This window comes from Puma concolor, chromosome C1 (genome assembly GCF_028749965.1).
Source record: "Puma concolor isolate L17-30 chromosome C1, mPumCon1.1.hap2, whole genome shotgun sequence".
Lineage (NCBI taxonomy): Eukaryota > Metazoa > Chordata > Mammalia > Carnivora > Felidae > Puma > Puma concolor.
Window position 1 is genome coordinate 58500881 of NC_141674.1, and position 18208 is coordinate 58519088.

The 18208-nt window shown below is 35.3% G+C and overlaps 1 protein-coding gene and 1 long non-coding RNA gene across 3 annotated transcripts in view; both read right to left on the reverse strand.

Moving 5' to 3' along the window:
- ANKRD13C (ankyrin repeat domain 13C) overlaps positions 1 to 18208 on the reverse strand; it is a 123741-nt gene that overhangs the window by 102255 nt on the left and 3278 nt on the right. The gene's annotated exons all lie outside the window — the stretch shown is intronic.
- LOC147578096 (uncharacterized) lies at positions 8019 to 13371 on the reverse strand. The gene is made up of 2 exons (XR_015254785.1): positions 10022 to 13371; positions 8019 to 9790 (listed from the first exon to the last, which is right to left on the reverse strand). It is a non-coding gene; the product is annotated as an uncharacterized LOC147578096 (long non-coding RNA).

An 18208-nucleotide genomic window follows, 5' to 3' on the forward strand; every position in this document is an offset into this window, starting at 1 on the left:
GATTGGATGCTATTTTTTCCTCACATTCTACGTGGTCTTATGGTTTCCTTTTTTGTTGAGAAGCCAGCCATAGAACTTTCTACTGCTCCTTTGAAAGTAATGTGACATTTCTGGCTGCACTTATGTGTATGTTTTGTTTTGTTTTTCAAATTAATCAGCCTTTTCACTCCAGTGTGGATTCCTTTGTTTATTCTACTTGGGTTGGACTTGTTGAATACCTGAATCTGTGTCTTTCACAAACTTTGTAAAATTCTTAGCAAGTATCTTTCCAAATATTGCTTTCTCTCTTGGGGTTCTCTTCTCTTGGGGTTCAATTAATGTAAAACTTCTTACCCTTTCTATTAAAAAAAATTTTTTTTAATGTTTCTATTTATTTTTGAGACAGAGAGAGACAGAGCATGAGCAGGGGAGGGGCAGAGAGAGGGGGAGACACAGAATCTGAAGCAGGCTCCAGGCTCTGAGCTGTCAGTACAGAGCCCAACGGGAGACTCAAACCCACAAACTGTGAGATCGTGACCTGAGCCGAAGTCAGATGCTCAACTGACTGAGCCACCCAGGCACCCCTTACCCTTTCTATTTTTTTAAAAACTTCTTTCCCTTTCCATTTTTCATTAAAGATATTTTCTTCTAACCTATTTCCAACATCACGAATTCTTTTTCAGGGTCTAAAACTGTTAGTAAGCCTATTTAAACAGTTTTAAATTCCAGTTATTATATTTTTCCATTTGAGAATTTTTATTTAGCTCATTTTCTTTCTTTTTTAATTTTTTTATTGTTTATGTTTGAGAGAGAGAGAAAGACAGAGAGCAAGCAGGAACGGGCAGAAAGAGAGGGAGACACAGAATCGGAAGCAGGCTCCAGGCTCTGAGTTCTCAGGACAGAGCCTGATGCAGGGCTAGAACTCACAGACCGCGAGATCATGACCTGAGCTGTAGTCAGCTGCCCAACCAACTGAGCCACCCAGGCGCCGCTGGCTCATTTTCAAATATGTGATTTCAATTTTTATAGTTTCCAGTTCTCTGCTAAAATATTCAGACTGATCTCTTATCCCCCAAGAACATAATAAATGTTGTTATTTAAAGCCTCTAATAATACTTAAAATAAATGAAGTTCTGATGGGCTTCTTTTAATTCCTCCCCCCGAAACCCCAGTTTTCATCATGTTGTTCAGTTTCCTTATAATGTTGGTCATCTTTAATTATAAATGATATTAATTTTTTATTTTTTTATTTTAGAGAGAGCATGAGTGGGAGAGAGGGGCAGAGAGAAACAGAGACAGAGACAGAGAGAAACAGAGAGAGAGCGAGCATCCTAAGAGGGCTCCACACTCAGCATGGGGCCCAACGCAGGCATTGATCCCACAAGCTTGGGATCATGACCTGAGCTGAAATCAAGAGTTTGAAGCTCAACCAACTGAGCCACCCAGGCATCTCTAATAATATACTGGATATAGTATTTAATGAGCTCTCTCTATAAAAATTTGAAGCATAAGAAACAAACCACCCAGATACTCTCATTTGCTTTTCACATGTGGCCGGAACTACTAGACTTCATTAATCCAGGGACTGACATTTTTTCTGGCCCTCATAATGACACAAAGTTGTGCTTCAGCCTCCATCAGAGTTGATTTACTTTCAGTTCACCCTTATTCCTAAGGTGCAGTTCTTCAAGTTACATGCTAAAAGAGCAGAGTACTAAAGAGATATTCACACTTAGTAGGCACTGGCCTCCACCTCTTGTCCTCTTACCTCAGTGAGGCCATCAAAAGTGCTGCTCAGCCTCTTAACTACTTCTTTTGGCTCTACAAAAGCTACTGGGGCAAAATAACCTAAAATGGGAGGCTTAAATCTTTGGATTTCCTTCTTCTGCCAGAACTTGGCCCAGTAATTACTTCCTACCTTGTTAGATTTCCAATAATCTTAAGTTAAATATTTGATTCTTATTTGTTTCTAAGGAAGACTAATCCTAATCTAGTCCATCATGACTAGAGGCAGAAATGATACTTCAATTTTATTTCTTAACTTTTCTCCATATCTGTAATACTATGCCTTCTATTCTTTGGTACTATTAATGTATAAAAATGAGATAATTTTATGAGCACTAATGATCATAACTTCAATCAAAATATAATTATTCTTAGTACTTTTAAATCATTCTTATCTCAAGTTCAATTTTATCAGTAACTAATCTTTCCATTCATAATCTTTGCCATTGACTCAGCCATAAATTTTCCATTTTTTCCAATCTCCTTTAGATGTGTCTGTAAAAGTCTTTTCCCTTCCTTTTAGTAGATGCCATAGCTACTATTTTTAGACCCAGCTAGAATACTATTTCAGGGAAAGGCACAATTCCCACCTGGGACTGACTGACTTTCTTTTCTTTCTTTCTTTCTTTCTTTCTTTCTTTCTTTCTTTCTTTCTTTCTTTCTTTACTAGAAAATTATTTTCTGCATTTTTATTTTGGTGCTAGAACTGGCTGGGAAGACTGTCTTTTGCTGCTGGAACCACAATGTTTTAAGGTGGTTCTCATATTCTCTACCACCTCAGTTACTGGTTCTAAATCAGGGACAATTTTATGCCAAGGGAACAGTTGGCAATGTCTGGCACATTTCTTGTCAAAACTGAGGAGTGAGGGTGCTAATGGCATCTAGAAAGTAGAGGCCAAGGATACTGCTAAATACCTTACAATGCACTGGACAATTTCATCTCACAAATAATTCTCTGGCACAGAATGTCAAGAGCAGAGGCTAAAAAACTGAAATAGATAAAGCCCAACTGCAAAAGGAAAAAATGGAGCTTTACCTAATAGCAAAGCTAAGAGATTATTAGAAAAAGAAAAAAAAAAAATGTTAAAAAGTCCTCACAACACTGCAGGAGATCCGGATACATACAAACCCAAGATTAGCTCTTACTCTATCACTTTCAGTTATACAAATCAATAAATACCTTTGGGCTTAATCTAGTTTGCAGTGAGTTTCACTTGCAATGGCAAAAACCATTACTAATACAATAAAAGAATATAAAGCCTTATTTGCCCTAATCACAGTTTGGGAAATTTCTATTTTTTAAAAGTGCTTTTGCTATTTTATTCTGTCTTTATCTGGGCTTTTAAAATGGGGGGCGCCTGGGTGGCTCAGTCAGTTGAGCATTCGACTTTGGCTCAGGTCATGATATCATGGTTTATGAGTTCAAGCCCCATGTTGGGCTCTTGTGCTGATGTCTCAGAGCCTGGAGCTGCTTCAGATTCTGTGTCTCCCTCTCTCACTCACACTCTGTCTCTCTCTCTCTCAAAAATAAAAACACATTAAAAAATAAATAAATAAAATGGCATTTATTTTCTGCAGTAACACAGAATATAGACAGATTTTAAATTCTATTTGCAGTAAAATTTACACCTTTTTAGAAAATACTTTTAAACTTAACATTTATCTAACAGTCAAAAAATAAACCATACATTTGATTCCCTTTTACAAAAAATGAAAAAATTAATGCTTTTATTTCTCATCTCCATTTTTGTTTCACTAATTTAATCAATAGTTATAAACCTTTTTCTTACCCTTTATAGAATATATGTCTTAAATTTTGAAGCAAAAGATTTTTTTTTTTTGGAAATTTGCTGTCAAGATTGTAATCATATTTACTATGATTATTAGATTTCATCTATGGTACGTTTAATTAAGTGGTTTCAATGTTCACTATCAACGCTTTTCTGACACAACTCCTTTCTTGGGTTAATCATGTAAATTCATCTCTTATGATTTGGGATATTTCTTTGAATAATACTTTTCAGGAATGATAGCATGGTGGTTAATCTATTTTCTAGAATGTTATTGTTGCTTTCACAAATGAATACCTGACTAGAAAGAATTCTACAGTTAGAGGATGTCACAGCAAGTATGATCTAATATTGCAGAGGTCTGAGGCCAAACTGATATTCATTTGTTCAATAGCAATCTGTGCTCTTTACTTATATATGTATAGAATTCTTCATTAAAATTTAAAATATCACCAAGATATACAGAATCTCTTTTCATTAATTTTCTATGAGTTGTAACTTTGGAGTCTGAACCAATTTTAGATCAAAAAATGTTTTTCTTCTTTACCTGTAGCTTTGAGTATTGCCTCTGTTCTAGTTATTCTGTTTTATTATCTGAAAGTACATATTACTCATCAAATGAAATCTATAGAGGTATAACTCTGTATTTATAACTTATCCCTCATTAATTTTTCTTTTTCCTCTACAGTCTGTTTTCAAATTTTTTTTTTTTTTACATCATTCATTTAATTTTCTATACTGTCAAGCCTTTACTTAACAGTATCTTCAGGATACTTTGATGACACTTCTTTTAAATGAGTATTTTTCAAAGACTATCAAATGACTTTTTTTTTTCCTGCTCATCCATCCTGCAATGAAGATTTATTCAAATCTAGTATGGGAAAAGACAATCAGACTTCCCCCACTTTCCTCTCAGTTCATTCAAAAAATGAACCAAAGTAAAAAACCCTTTCTAAACTCTGAAGCTAAAAGAACAAGCTGATATCTAAGCATTTTCCTGTGACACTCTATTCTAATACTCTAGATACAACGAAGAGTATCAGATAGTTGAGAGACAGAGGAGTTGTTACATAGAAATGAAAGATAAAAATAACAGTGCAAGACATATTCCTAAAACTATAAAATATCAATGAAAGAAATTAAATAATACCTAAATAAGCAGAAAGACATCCTGAAGTCATGGATTTAAATACTGGTAAAATGACAATACTCCCCAAATTGGTCTATAATTTTAAAACGATCTCCATCAAAATCCCAACTGGCTTTTTTGAAGAAACTGACAAGCTGATCCTAAAGTTCATATAAAAATTCAGAGTACCCAGAATATATAAAACAATCTTGAGAAAGAACATCAAAGTTGGAAGGCTTACAAATTTCAAAACTTACTACAAAACCACAGTAACCAAAACAGTATGTACTTGCATAAAGACACTCCTAAATATCAACAGATCAATCATACCATACACAAAAATTAATTCAAAATAGATCATGGACAGGCGGCACCTGGGTGTCAGTTAAGCGTCCGACTCATGATTTAGGCTCAGGTCATGATCTCATGGTTCATTAGTTTGAGCGCTATGTAGGGCTCCACAAGACAACACAAATCCTGCTTAGGATTCTCTTTCTCCTTCTCTCTCTGCCCCTCCCCTGCATGCATTTCTCTGTGTGTCTCTCTCTCTCAAAAATAAATTTAGGGGCACCTGGGTGGCTCAGTTGGTTAAGCGTCCAACTCTTGGTTTTGGCTCAGGTCATGATCTCCTGGTTAGTGAGTTTGAGCCCCACGTTGAGTTCTGTGTTGACAGCAAGGAGCCTGCTTGGTATTCTGTCTGTCTGTCTCTCTTTCTCTCTCTCTCTCTGCCTCTCCTCTACTCTCTCTCTCTCCCAAAAATAAATAAATAAACATTTTTTTTTAATAAATTAAGAAAAAATAGATCATGGACCTAACTATAAGAGCTAAAACTATTAAAACCCTTGGAAAACAAAACAAAACAAAGGAGTAAATCTTTGTGACCTTGAATTAAGTAATGACTTCTCAGATACATCAAAAGCACAGCACAAAAGCAAAAATAAATTGGCTTTCATAAAAATTAAAATGTTTTTTGCTCCAAAGAATGGCATCAAGAAAGTGAAAAGAGAACCTAGGGAGGAAAATATTTTGCAAATTATAAGTTTGATAGTATCCAGATATATAAAGAACTACAACTAAATAATTAAAAAAAAAACAATTTAAAAACAGGAAAGGATCTGAATAGCTGTTTCTCTAAAGAAGATATACAAATGGCCAATAAGCACATGAAAAGATGTTCAAAATCATTAGCCATTAAAATGAGATACAACTTTACATTCACTAGGATGGTTATAATCAAAAAGACGTAACAAGTATTGGCAAGGAGGAGAAATTGAAATAAATCCTCATACAAAGTAAAATACTTTGAAAAACACAGTTACCACATGGCCCAGCCAAAGGTATATATCCAAGAAAATGAAAACATGTTCACACAAAAACTGCCATACAAATGTTGATAGCGGTGTAATTCATAATAGTCAAAAAGTAGACACAACTCAAATGCCCATTAACTATAAATAAAATGAGGTACATCTATGCAATGGAATATTATTTGGCAACAGAAAGGAATAAAGTTCTGATACATGCTATAACATGGATGAACCTTGAAAACAATGTGCTAAGTGAAAAAAGCCAGTCATAAAGACCATATATTGTGATTCCATTGATATGAAATGTCTAGAATAATCAAATCTATAGAGAATGCAGATTAGTGGTTATCTAGGGCTGAGGCAAATGGGGGGGAGGAGGAAGTAAAAGGTCAAGAGTACAGGACTTCTTCTTAGGGAATGAAAATGTTCTCAAATTGTGGTAATGGCTACAGAACTTTGAATGCAACAAAAACCATTTAACTGTATAATTTAAATGGTTCAAATGTATGGTATGTGAATAATATTACAATATGCTGCTTAAAAATAAATAGAAGATAAATGGGGTATAAGTAAGGTTGCTAGAATTGCAGCAAATATTTATTCATGTCCCTAACGATTTTAAAAGCAAAAGTCTTCCTTACAAAAGCCTTTGTACTGGACATCTTATTTTACCTAAAGAATCATCACCCAGGTATGTCGCCTGACTAAAATAAGCTTACTTGCCCACTTGCTTCTTCGATGTGAATATTTCTAAGATACTAGAAATAGCTTTATTATTTTTCTACTGCTATAATCCTAAGGATAGCAAGAAATGAAGGCAAAAAGAAGGGGTAGGCTTATTGTAGGGCACAAACTTGCCATCTGTTTCCCATATAGATACATTCTCACCCTCTAATTCAGGGATATGACATAAATAAAGTTTTATTAGAATATAACCACCTGCTGATTGTTTATGAATTGTTGATAGCTACTCTCTCTTTTTTAAATTAAAAAAATTTAATATAATTTATTATCAAGTTATTGTCAATGTATACATACACCGTATACAGTGTGCTCTTGGCTTCAGGAGTAGATTCCCGTGGTTCATCGCTTACGTACAACACCCAGTGCTCATCCCAACAAGTTCCCTCAATGTCCATCACCCATTTTCTCCTCTCCCTCACCTCCCTCCATCAACCCTCAGTTTGTTCTCTGTATTTAAGAATCTCTTCTGATTTGCCTCCCTCTCTGTTTGAAACTATTTTTTCCCCTTCCCTTACCCCATGGTCTTCTGCTAAGTTTTTCAAATTCCAAATGAGTGAAAACATATGATATCTATCTTTCTCTGACTAACTTATTTCATGTAGCATAATACCCTCCAGTTCCATCCATGTTGTTGCAAATGGCAAGATTTCATTCTTTCTCATTGTTGATGGCTACTTTCACACAACAGATGGTAAGGCCTGCAAGCCTATATTTACTATCTTGCACTTTAAAAAAAAATGTTTTAATGGAAGTATAGTTCACACACAATGTTTCAGGTATATAACAGAGTGATTCAACAACGGTATAACTATCTTGCCCTTTAATTATGTATGCAGACCCCTGCTCTGATCAGCAAGGGTTTCATGTCATATTGCATTGCTTCCAGGATAGAACACCTGTCAGTCAATATAATTTCTATATATAATCACATATTACTATTATTAAAATTTTTTCTCATAATCTAGTTTACTTGATTCTAGAGTCATTATTATAGTTTAATGTAAATTAGAAGTTCAAAGGTTCTGTTATTTTTCCCAACATTTTACCCAGAGATAAAATCCATTCATCTTCACTTAAGATTTACTGAGCATTACTATGTTCTAGGCATAGTGCTAGATATTAAAGAGTCAACCACTATGATTAGAAATAATTCTTGTACTCAAGGAGCTTATGTTAACAAAAGAGAGCAGAAAAACAGAAAATGAGACAAAACAGATTATGATAGGTGTTCAGAAAAATAACAAAGAGCTAAGACAAAAATTAATAAAGGGATACATAACTTTGATTCTTCAGGCAGGAAAACCTCTCTAATGAGATAATGTTTAAAATGAGATCTTAAAGAGGAGTAGAAACTAAGAAATCAAAGAATAAGAAGAAAAGCATTACAGTCAGAGACCAGGAATAACCTGGCATATTCAAGGAACTAAAAGAAAACAAGTATTGCCAGAAAAGAAAAAAAAGAGACATTTGTACAAAAGATTATATCAGAGAAGCAGGCAAGGTCCAGATCATGTGAGGCTCTATAACTATGGTAAGAAATATGAACTTACTTTTTAGTGGAGAAGGCACTAAAGAATCTTGAACAGGGACATGACATGATAAAAATGACATTCCAAGATCACTCTTGTGAAGGAAGGGGGACATGGGACCAGATATGAGTCCAGTGTAGCATTCCAAGGGAAAAAAAACTTAAAATTGTGTTCAAAATGGTGGCAATAGAGACAGAAAGTAGAATGATGCAAAATAACCTGTTAATTAGATATGCGTGGATAGGAGGAGGAGGTGAGACAAAGAATGATCCCAATAATTGAGGCTTGAGCAACCAGATAATTAATGATGTGATTTAATAAAGGACTGGATGGCCAGGTAGGAGGGGATAAGGTGGAAAATAATAATAATAACATTTTGACAAATGAATTTTGAAGTATCTCTGAGATTCCCAAGTGGAGATAATTATAAAATATGGGAACTCCAAGAAGTCTAGATTGGAAGTATATGCAAATTTGACAGTAAAAAAAGAGACATTTAAAATCAAACATAGAAATTTGTGAATATCCACTTTTGCCCTAATAGTATAAAAGGTAATAATAGTTATCTTTCTTCACTTCTCTATCTTCCAGGAGAAAAAAAAAAGGACCATGTTCTAAATGGTGACAAGAAGAAAACAAGGCACTGATAACACCAGTTGCTGTTAAGAAGGGTAACTGAGTGGGTAAAGATGAGTGGGAGGCAAACTATTTTTACAATGTATCTTTTACATCTTTTTATAATTTTGTAGCATGTGAATGTAATAACTATTCAAAAAACTACACAAATTAAGGAGAACTTACCCGAGTCTAGACAGAGCACCTAGGTAAAGAAAGCAGGCCTTTATGCACCTACATTATTACTCTATTTTCTTAAGCTTTCAAGGAAAATAAAGGTGAAAGGGCAAAAGCATCAGTACCTACTGATGCTTACAAATTAAAATTACTGTAACAAGTTTAAATTAATCACATTTTTAGAAGATTTATGAACTAGAAATGACTTTGCATTCAACTATCCAATCCCTCTCATTTTATAGGTTAAGTACATAATCAGAAATAATATATTCTAATTAAAGATAACAAACATCATGCTTTGGCTTCAATATTTTAAAAGCAAATCATCATCATTTTTTCATCATACTCCTTCTCTAGCCAACACTGGATTTGCTTTATTGGCCAAGTATGCCATGAAACTAAGTGCTCAAATGTCCTAGTTAAGCTTCATCGACTATCCCTTCAGTTTTCTAAGACCTCAACCTGCTGCTTAAGCTAATTTGTTACATAAAAGATACTAAAACTTAAAATAACCTTCTGCCAATTTTCCACAATATAGTTTTTAAATCTGAAATCAGATGCTGTGGTTCTAACTTGGTAAATAAACTGAATTCTGTCCTGTCAAATGAATAAAAAATATTCCAGTAACATTAAGACCACTGCAGTGCTAAAGTATGCAAATTATCAACCAAAAGGCTAGATTTACAGGGCATCTATTCTATGTGCCCAGTACTGTACTATATATACTTCATAAACCTTATCTTTTTTTTTTTTTTCAACGTTTATTTATTTTTGGGACAGAGAGAGACAGAGCATGAACGGGGGAGGGGCAGAGAGAGAGGGAGACACAGAATCGGAAACAGGCTCCAGGCTCTGAGCCATCAGCCCAGAGCCCGACACGGGGCTCCAACTCACGGACCGCGAGATCGTGACCTGGCTGAAGTCGGACGCTTAACCAACTGCGCCACCCAGGCGCCCCACATAAACCTTATCTTACCCCAATACCCTGTGAGACAAATATTATTCCTATTTTGCAGGTAAGAAGAATAAAGCTAACAGTAGTTAGATAATTTCCTAAAATTATATATCTAGAAATTGTATGTGTCATGACTCTGAAATCTGTATGTTAATTTCTTACTAAATGAACAGTTTTCAAACTTTTTGTCTCAAGATCCCATTTATACTCTTAAAGATTTTGGGGCACCTGGGTGGCTCAGTCAGTTAACCATCCTACTCTTGATTTCAGTTCAGGTGATGGTGTCATGGTTCATGAGTTCAAGCCCCACATCGGGCTCTGCACTGACAGTGTGGATCTTGCTTGGGGTTCTCTCTTTTTCCCTCTCTCTGCCCCTCCCTTGCTCGCTCACTCTCTCTCAAAATAAATAACTTAAAATGAAATCTTATTTAAAAAAAGAATTATTAAAGATCTTTTTTTAAAAAAAGATCTTTTATGTAGATTATTTATATGGACAAAACTATCGATATTTACCATATTAGAAATTAAAATTAAATGTAGAATTTTATTAATTTTAAAATTACAATCACTCTATTACAAACTAATAAAATTTTTTATGAGGAAAATAATTGCATTTTCCAAAACAAAACAAAAAATAAATGACAGGAATGGTGCTATTTTAAACTCTTTAATTAAAAATTAAAATCAATTTCTTTAATGTCTGGCTTAATAGAAGACACTAGATTTTTATAATTATTTCTGCATTCAATAATGTGTAAATTTTGCTTTGATCTGAAGAAAACCTACATTCAGAAGCTATGCAGTTGAAAAAAGGAGGGGTATTTTAATAGCCTTTTTAAATAATTGGAGGTGCTCTTTGCTACTATACCAAAACTCAGAGGTCATTTTTTTTTTTTTTTTTTTAATATTTATTTATTTGTGAGATAGAGAGAGAGACAGAGCAAGAGCAGGGGAGGGACAGAGAGATAGGGAGACACAGAATCCAAAACAGGCTCCAGGCTCTGAGCTGTCAGCACAGAGCCCAATGCGGGCCTCAAACTCACAAACTGTGAGATCATGACCTAAGCCAAAGTCGGATGCTTTACCAACTGAGCCACCCAGACACCCCAGTAAGTAGTCATGTCTTAAAGGTTAGCTGCAATGTGAAATCTAAAACTGTATCAATAAACTTTTTGCATTGAGTTATACTGAAACCCATTGGTTTCTCTTGTACTTTAAATGGATCTTTTACATGATTTTGAAACATCATGCTCTGATCATCTGAAAAATACTAGTTGATTGAGTTATGCAGATCTTCCAAATATCAACATATTTCATTATATAAAGAAAAAAAAATCAAAATACCATCAATCCAACCGAAAAAGTCTTTGGATCCTGGAAAACTGTCAAAGTGACAAAGACAAGTTTCCCAAATTGTAATTTTTGATCCAAAGTCTGAATTTCTTCATTGGCAATAAATACTACCAATTGTCTTCTGTGAAGTCATTCACTTTCCAGAAAAATGTCTGCCAAGTATCTAAATTGGAAAAACCATAGTTTGTCTGGAAGCTGTTCTTTCAAGTAAAAATGGTGTTCTATGACAAAAGCTGCTAGTTTGGCTTACAACTCAAAGAACTATACAAATGTTTTCCCTTATTTTCTCTTCAGTATGCAGAAGAGCATCATGAAAAATCTGTATTATGTCACAAAGAATATCAAAAAGATATGTACTCAAGATTAAGACTTGATTAATCATTTCTACAGCTTCAACAAAGACATTAAGTGAAACTGGCTTTTTTTTTTTTAACTCGAATATGTGGCATACGCATTATGTGACTACACAGTAAATACCAGCAAGTTTGGTCTTTGATTCATACTCAGGTTCTGATAACTTTACCCACCACTGCTTTTGTGACATCAGCAAAAGTGTCAGCACAGTGAAAAAGGCAAGCAATGACTTTGTATTATTACAAAAATAGCTTTGATTTCACCCGCTCCCTAATTAGGGAGAAAACAGGAAGCTCCAGCTTCTAGACACCTTCAAATCCCATCCGAGCAAGCATTAAGAAGGGAGAATTCCTGTGTTTTCTCTCATAAACAGTACTATACTACTAAAACTCACACACACGTAATATTAGACTCCAAACCAGGTCTACTTTTTCCTTATTTCCACAGCTACCCCTAGTTACAATAGCATGTTAAATTGACCCTTGCCCATCCAAGCTTTGCTTCATATAGCAGCAGATGGAGCCTTGTAAAATCAGATTGTGTTACTTCTCTGCTCAAAATCCTCACTTCCTATTTACTCAGAATAAAAGCCAAAATCCTTTTGGTCTACAAAAGCTCCACAGGCTTAACCCCCTCTACTACCTCTCAAGTCTCCTATCTCCTACCACTCTCCCCTGTACCAATCACAGTTGGCCTTCCTTCTACCCCTTTGAACATGGGGCTTTTATGTTTGTTATTCTCGATCTGAAACTGTTCTGCCAGATATCTGCTCCCTAATTTTCTTTAGGTACTGCTGCAACCCCTGCACCTAAAATACTGTCACATAGTAGGAGCTCAGTATGTATCTGTTAAATGAAGGAAAGAATGAACAAAGAGAAGAAAAACTAAATAATTATAAAGAATCATTAGAATGGTGCTAAAATCAGGGCACCTAGGTGGCTCAGTCGGTTGGGCATCCAACTTCAGCTCAGGTCATGATCTCATAGCTTGTGAGTTTGAGCCCCGTGTCAGGCTCTGTGCTGACAGCTCAGAGCCTGGAGCCTGCTTCAATTCTGTGTTTCCCTATCTCTCTGCCCCTACCCTGCTTGTGCTCTCTGTCTCTCATAAATGAATAAACGTTAAAAATTAAAAAAAAAAAAATGGTGTTAAAATCTGTTTTTAACTTTCCAAAAAGCATTCAATCACAGAACAATGCAGGTTTCCACATGATTCTCTATGAAAGCCAATCAAAGGATATATGTGCTAAAGAGGATATTCAACACAGCATATAGGTGGTTTTACAGAATTCAGTATAGTACTGAGTAAGAGAGCACATGCATTAACATGCCTGATAAATACTTACAGCCAAGAATCAAAACACACTACACCAGTAGATCAAAGATGACTTCTATGAGAGTCAAATAAACCTAACCCTTTAGAAGACTGACAGTATAAATTCAAGTATCAGATAAAAACCTCAACTGAAGTACTATCTAAACCTCAGGAACAAGAATGTCTTCTGCTGGAAGACACTTAACATGAAAACCGAGAGTAAGATATTGGTATCAATGGGTATTACTATTAAATGAGCCTTCAGAGTTAAAAACAGTTTCAAATGCAGTCTCCCATTCAAGACTACAGTACCCCACCCAAGGGGTAGATATTATTGTATCTTCTTATTATTGTATCTTCTTATTGTATCTTCTTATTGTATCTTCTTAGTCAAGCAAATAGAATTTCATAAAAACCTCTTTGTAGAGAAGTGTGGCCTCAAACTAAGATCTAATTCCAAATATAGAGATGGCCTCCTAGTTTTGCAGATCATCTTTGAGGTTTCAACAAGAGTGACAGGCTCAAGAACAGATGAAATTCAACCAAGCCATACAGTTAAACCTAATATATCCTGATAACAAACACCATTCATAATCTTCAAACAGAAAGAAGACCTTTTTTCTTTTTCCTACCCTCAGCAATATCAGTCTTGCTCTAATAAAACTAAGGTTCCATCTGTCCCCCAATGAAATAAATAGTATATGAACAGGAACATGTTGTTTGACTACCCAGCCCTCACTCAATTTTTGAAGAACTATGTTCATTTTCTAGAATCCAAAGCATCCTGACAATTATGTTATACTCCACATTAGATTTCTATGACTTAAGAATGCCATTAACTTGGGACAGACTGCCTAGAATTCAATTCTTCAAGGACTCCTCCAGAATTCTCCTGCCTTATTGAGGATGCAAAGGACACAACATGAAATAACTGCTCATTTCTGCTTCCCTTTTTTTTTTTGCCAAAGCTGAAAGGTCAGGGATTCCTGCGCCTATTATAGTTCAGTACAGGAAAGGGGAGAAGAGGACTCGTTCTACCCTCTTATGAGGTAGCTCTGCAGATGTGTTCACGTAACAATTCTAAGTGTCAAGTCACATTCTAATACTTATAACAATGCCATCAACAAACATAGCCACTTAACCCAAGGACAGTCCTACTCTGTTGGGAGATGCATATGGGGGAAGAGAGGTAAGAGGAAGGTCATATTCACATAGACATGAAGATCAACTGAATCAACCCTGACAGATCAGTGAAATGATAGATTTCACTGCCAATCCACCTTCATGCCAAGTGAAGGTACATGATGCTTTAATGGATTATCTTGGGCCTCCAAAAAGCACTTCACTTTTTTTTTCTAAGAGACACTGAGGTCTGCCTTTCAAAAACAAAGTTCAGAAAACACCACAAAACACAGGAGAAAAATACAAAGTTATTGCTGTTCTTTTAAAGATGTGCCAGCATTTTAACCTTCCTGGCTAAAACTGTTCATCTAACACTTAATTCTAAAATTTTTTTGAAAGCAAAGTGTAGCTTTATAGTCACCTCTTCTCAAACAGACATAAAATGCAGTATTTTCTTGCATCACCCATCATAAAGATTTTCGTAACAAAAACAAAGCAGAGAAAATAATATCAAAATGAAATTTAAAGATTTATATAGAATAAGCCAAAACAAACATACCATACAGGCATCAAATTATCCTATTGCCTCAATTCCCAAACATGTTTTTAATCTTTCTGATGTTTTAAAATCCCTGTCTGATGAATAGACACTTCTCCAAAGACATCCAGATGGCCAACTGACACATGAAAAAATGCTCAACGTCACTCATCATCAGGGAAATACAAATCAAAACCAGAGTGAGATACCACCTCACACCTGTCAGAATGGCTAACATTAACAACTCAGGCAACAACAGATGTTGGCGAGGATGAGGAGAAAGAGGATCTCTTTTGCATTGTTGGTGGGAATGCAAGCTGGTGCAGCCACTCTGGAAAACAGTATGGAGGTTCCTCAAAAAGCTAAAAGTAGAACTACCCTACAACCCAGCAATTGCACTACTAGGCATTTATCCACGGGGTACAGGTGTGCTGTTTCAAAGGGACACATGCACCTCCATGTTTATAGCAGCACTAATCAACAATCTTTCAACTATCAACTACTTTCCAAAGTATGGAAAGAAACAATCTTTCAACTATCAACTACTTCCCAAAGTATGGAAAGAACCCAAATGTCCATCGATGGATGAATGGATAAAGAAGTGGTATATATATACAATGGAGTATTACTCGGCAATCAAAAAGAATGAAATGTTGCCATTTGCAACTACATGGATGGAACTGGAGGGTATTATGCTAAGTGAAATTAGAGAAAGACAAAAATCATATGACTTTATTCATATGAGGACTTTAAGAGACAAAACAGATGAACATAAGGGAAGGGAAACAAAAATAATATAAAAACAGGGAGGGGGACAAAACAGAAGAGACTCATTAATATGGAGAACAAACAGAGGGTTACTGGAGGGGTTGTGGGAGGGGGGATGGGCTAAATGGATAAGGGGTATTAAGGAATCTACTCCTGAAATCATTGTTTCACTATATGCTAATTTGGATGTAAATTTTAAAAAATAAAAAATAAAATAAAAAAAAAAAAAGAAGTAAAAATATAAATAAATAAAATCCCTGTCTGAAGAAATCTGCCAGCCACTGGGCAGAGAGGTTACACATGTTAACCATTTCATTACCATTCCCTTGAGTTTCCAGCATTGGCAGCAATACTCGCAGTTGAGATTTAACTTACATTTGAAATCTCCAATCACTGTGTGTAATAGCTACACAAAGATTACATTACAACTCATTAAAAATGAAAATTAAGGGGCGCCTGGGTGGCTCAGTCGGTTGAGCGGCCGACTTCAGCTCAGGTCATGATCTCGCGGTCCGTGAGCTTGAGCCCCGCGTCGGGCTCTTGCTGACAGCTCGGAGCCTGGAGCCTGTTTCAGATTCTGTGTCTCCCTCTCTCTGACCCTCCCCCGTTCATGTTCTGTCTCTGTCTCAAAAATAAATAAACGTTAAAAAAAAATATTTTTTTTAAATGAAAATTAACTGTATACAGAAGATGGCTTGTCACATGCCAGGCAATGTAATTACAGGCAGCAGAAACTGCCAAATTTCTCAGAATATATCAGGAATTTTTCACATCTAGGAAAAGCTGGTTTAATCAACTCGTATATCAAGGATTTCAATCACTCTGGTACCTAAGAGCTTCTGATTAATGTCCAAAGGAAAATAATTTACGTCTGAGGATATTTAACTCAAGGGAAAAAACAAAATTACAAGTTTAACAAATGAGAAGTGCAGTCAAAATCAAGAAAGTCTTCCATATGCTTCATAAGCATTCTCAATTCTGAAAGTGCTAAAGAAGTAAAAATCATTACCATCAACTAAAAAATAGCATTTCACCATGATGCTTTAACTACCAATGTCAAAAAGTAATTCAGAAAATTTTTTACAATGTGAAGAGAGGCTTAGACTTAAACTTTATTCCATACTAAAGAAAAAATAGTATATAACTAAAGATATACTAAGGATATAAAATTTAATAAATTTGTGTATATTAGGGGCGCCTGGATGGCTCAGTTAAGTGTCCAACTCTTGATTTCGGCTCAGGTCATGATCTCATGGTTTGTGAGATCAAGCGCCACATTGGGCTCTGCACTGACAGCACAGAGCCTGCTTGGGATTCTTACATTCGTCTCTCTCTGCCCGTCTCCCACTTGCACTTTCTCGCTCTCTCAAAATAAATATATAAACTTAAAAAAATTAATAAAAATAAATTTGTGAACACTTAATGTAGTGTATCTTTTTTCCCACCCCCCCAAAACTTTACTAAGTATACAATGAGTCACAATCATTTGGCATATGTGAACACAGTATACTCACGATTTATAGCTATTACTGTATTTAACTTATATTTCCAAAGATTTGTTTGGATCCAAAGACAGTATTCCTCAAGATAACTGATGACTCAGAAAAAGCAACTCATACTCAACGAACATTTTATCACAAAAGAAAAAGTTCAATCCTTGCTCCTATTCAAGTCAGTAATTTGTAAATACACAAAAATACACAAAAACACATTTTAAAAAGTTTATCGAATAAGACATCACTGGGAACTGAAAGAGCTAACGAACAGTGAGCTAAATGACCAGATTAGGGCACAGTAAGCTTTCCAGCTAGATAGAATAAAGGATCAAAACGAACAAAGTATGATTTAATAAATGTAAAGTCCTATTTTAGGTTAAAAAAATAACTGTAAGAAGGGACAGCATGGAGAGACAGCCAATCACTTGAGAAAAAGCAATATTAAAAAATTAACATACTCTTGCACTGCATTACTTAATGTGTGCTTTTTAGTACACATTGGCACACTGTTCAACTCTAAACATACATTGCTTAAAGCAACGAATATGCTCTCCTTTTTGTCTTTGCTTATGAGGCTACTATAGCTCTAACACTAAGGTTAGTTCTTAGCACCATCCTCAAAGGGAAGAATTAACAAACTGAGTTTCACTAAAAGACAATGATTAAGATTTTCATTTACTTATTTAACACACATATCTAGTATTTAATGTTTCAGGGACCATCTAAGCACTTTATAATCCATGCCAAATGAAGAATGGATGCAGAAGTTAGGAATGTTTAACTGAAAGATAAGAACATGACAGCTCTTGTCAAAGATCTAAAGGGCTATCATGTGGATGAGGTAGCCCATTTATTTGTGCCATTACATAAAAAGGAAACAGAACAAACAAGAGTGACCGGTTTGGGCTCTATAGCAACTCTGAAATTTGTCCAATGGCAAAAATCTCTCCATAAGGCTACTATAATGACTAAATGAGAAAATACATATTAAAGAACTTTGTTGTAAATTTCCACAGTACACATTACTAGAATGTACTTCTGTACAGTATAGTGGGTCCTGACTAACAGAAATATTTACCGAGGCTGACCACGGACTTTGGAGTCCTAGCTATTAGTTCAGTTCCCAGCTTTGCAATTTATACCAAGTATGCAACTTTAGCAAAGTTTCCTTGTATCTCTAGGCTTCACTTTTTTCACCTTTAAAATAAGGATAAAAGAATCTGCTTTGCAAGGTGATTGTGCAAATTAAATGTGAT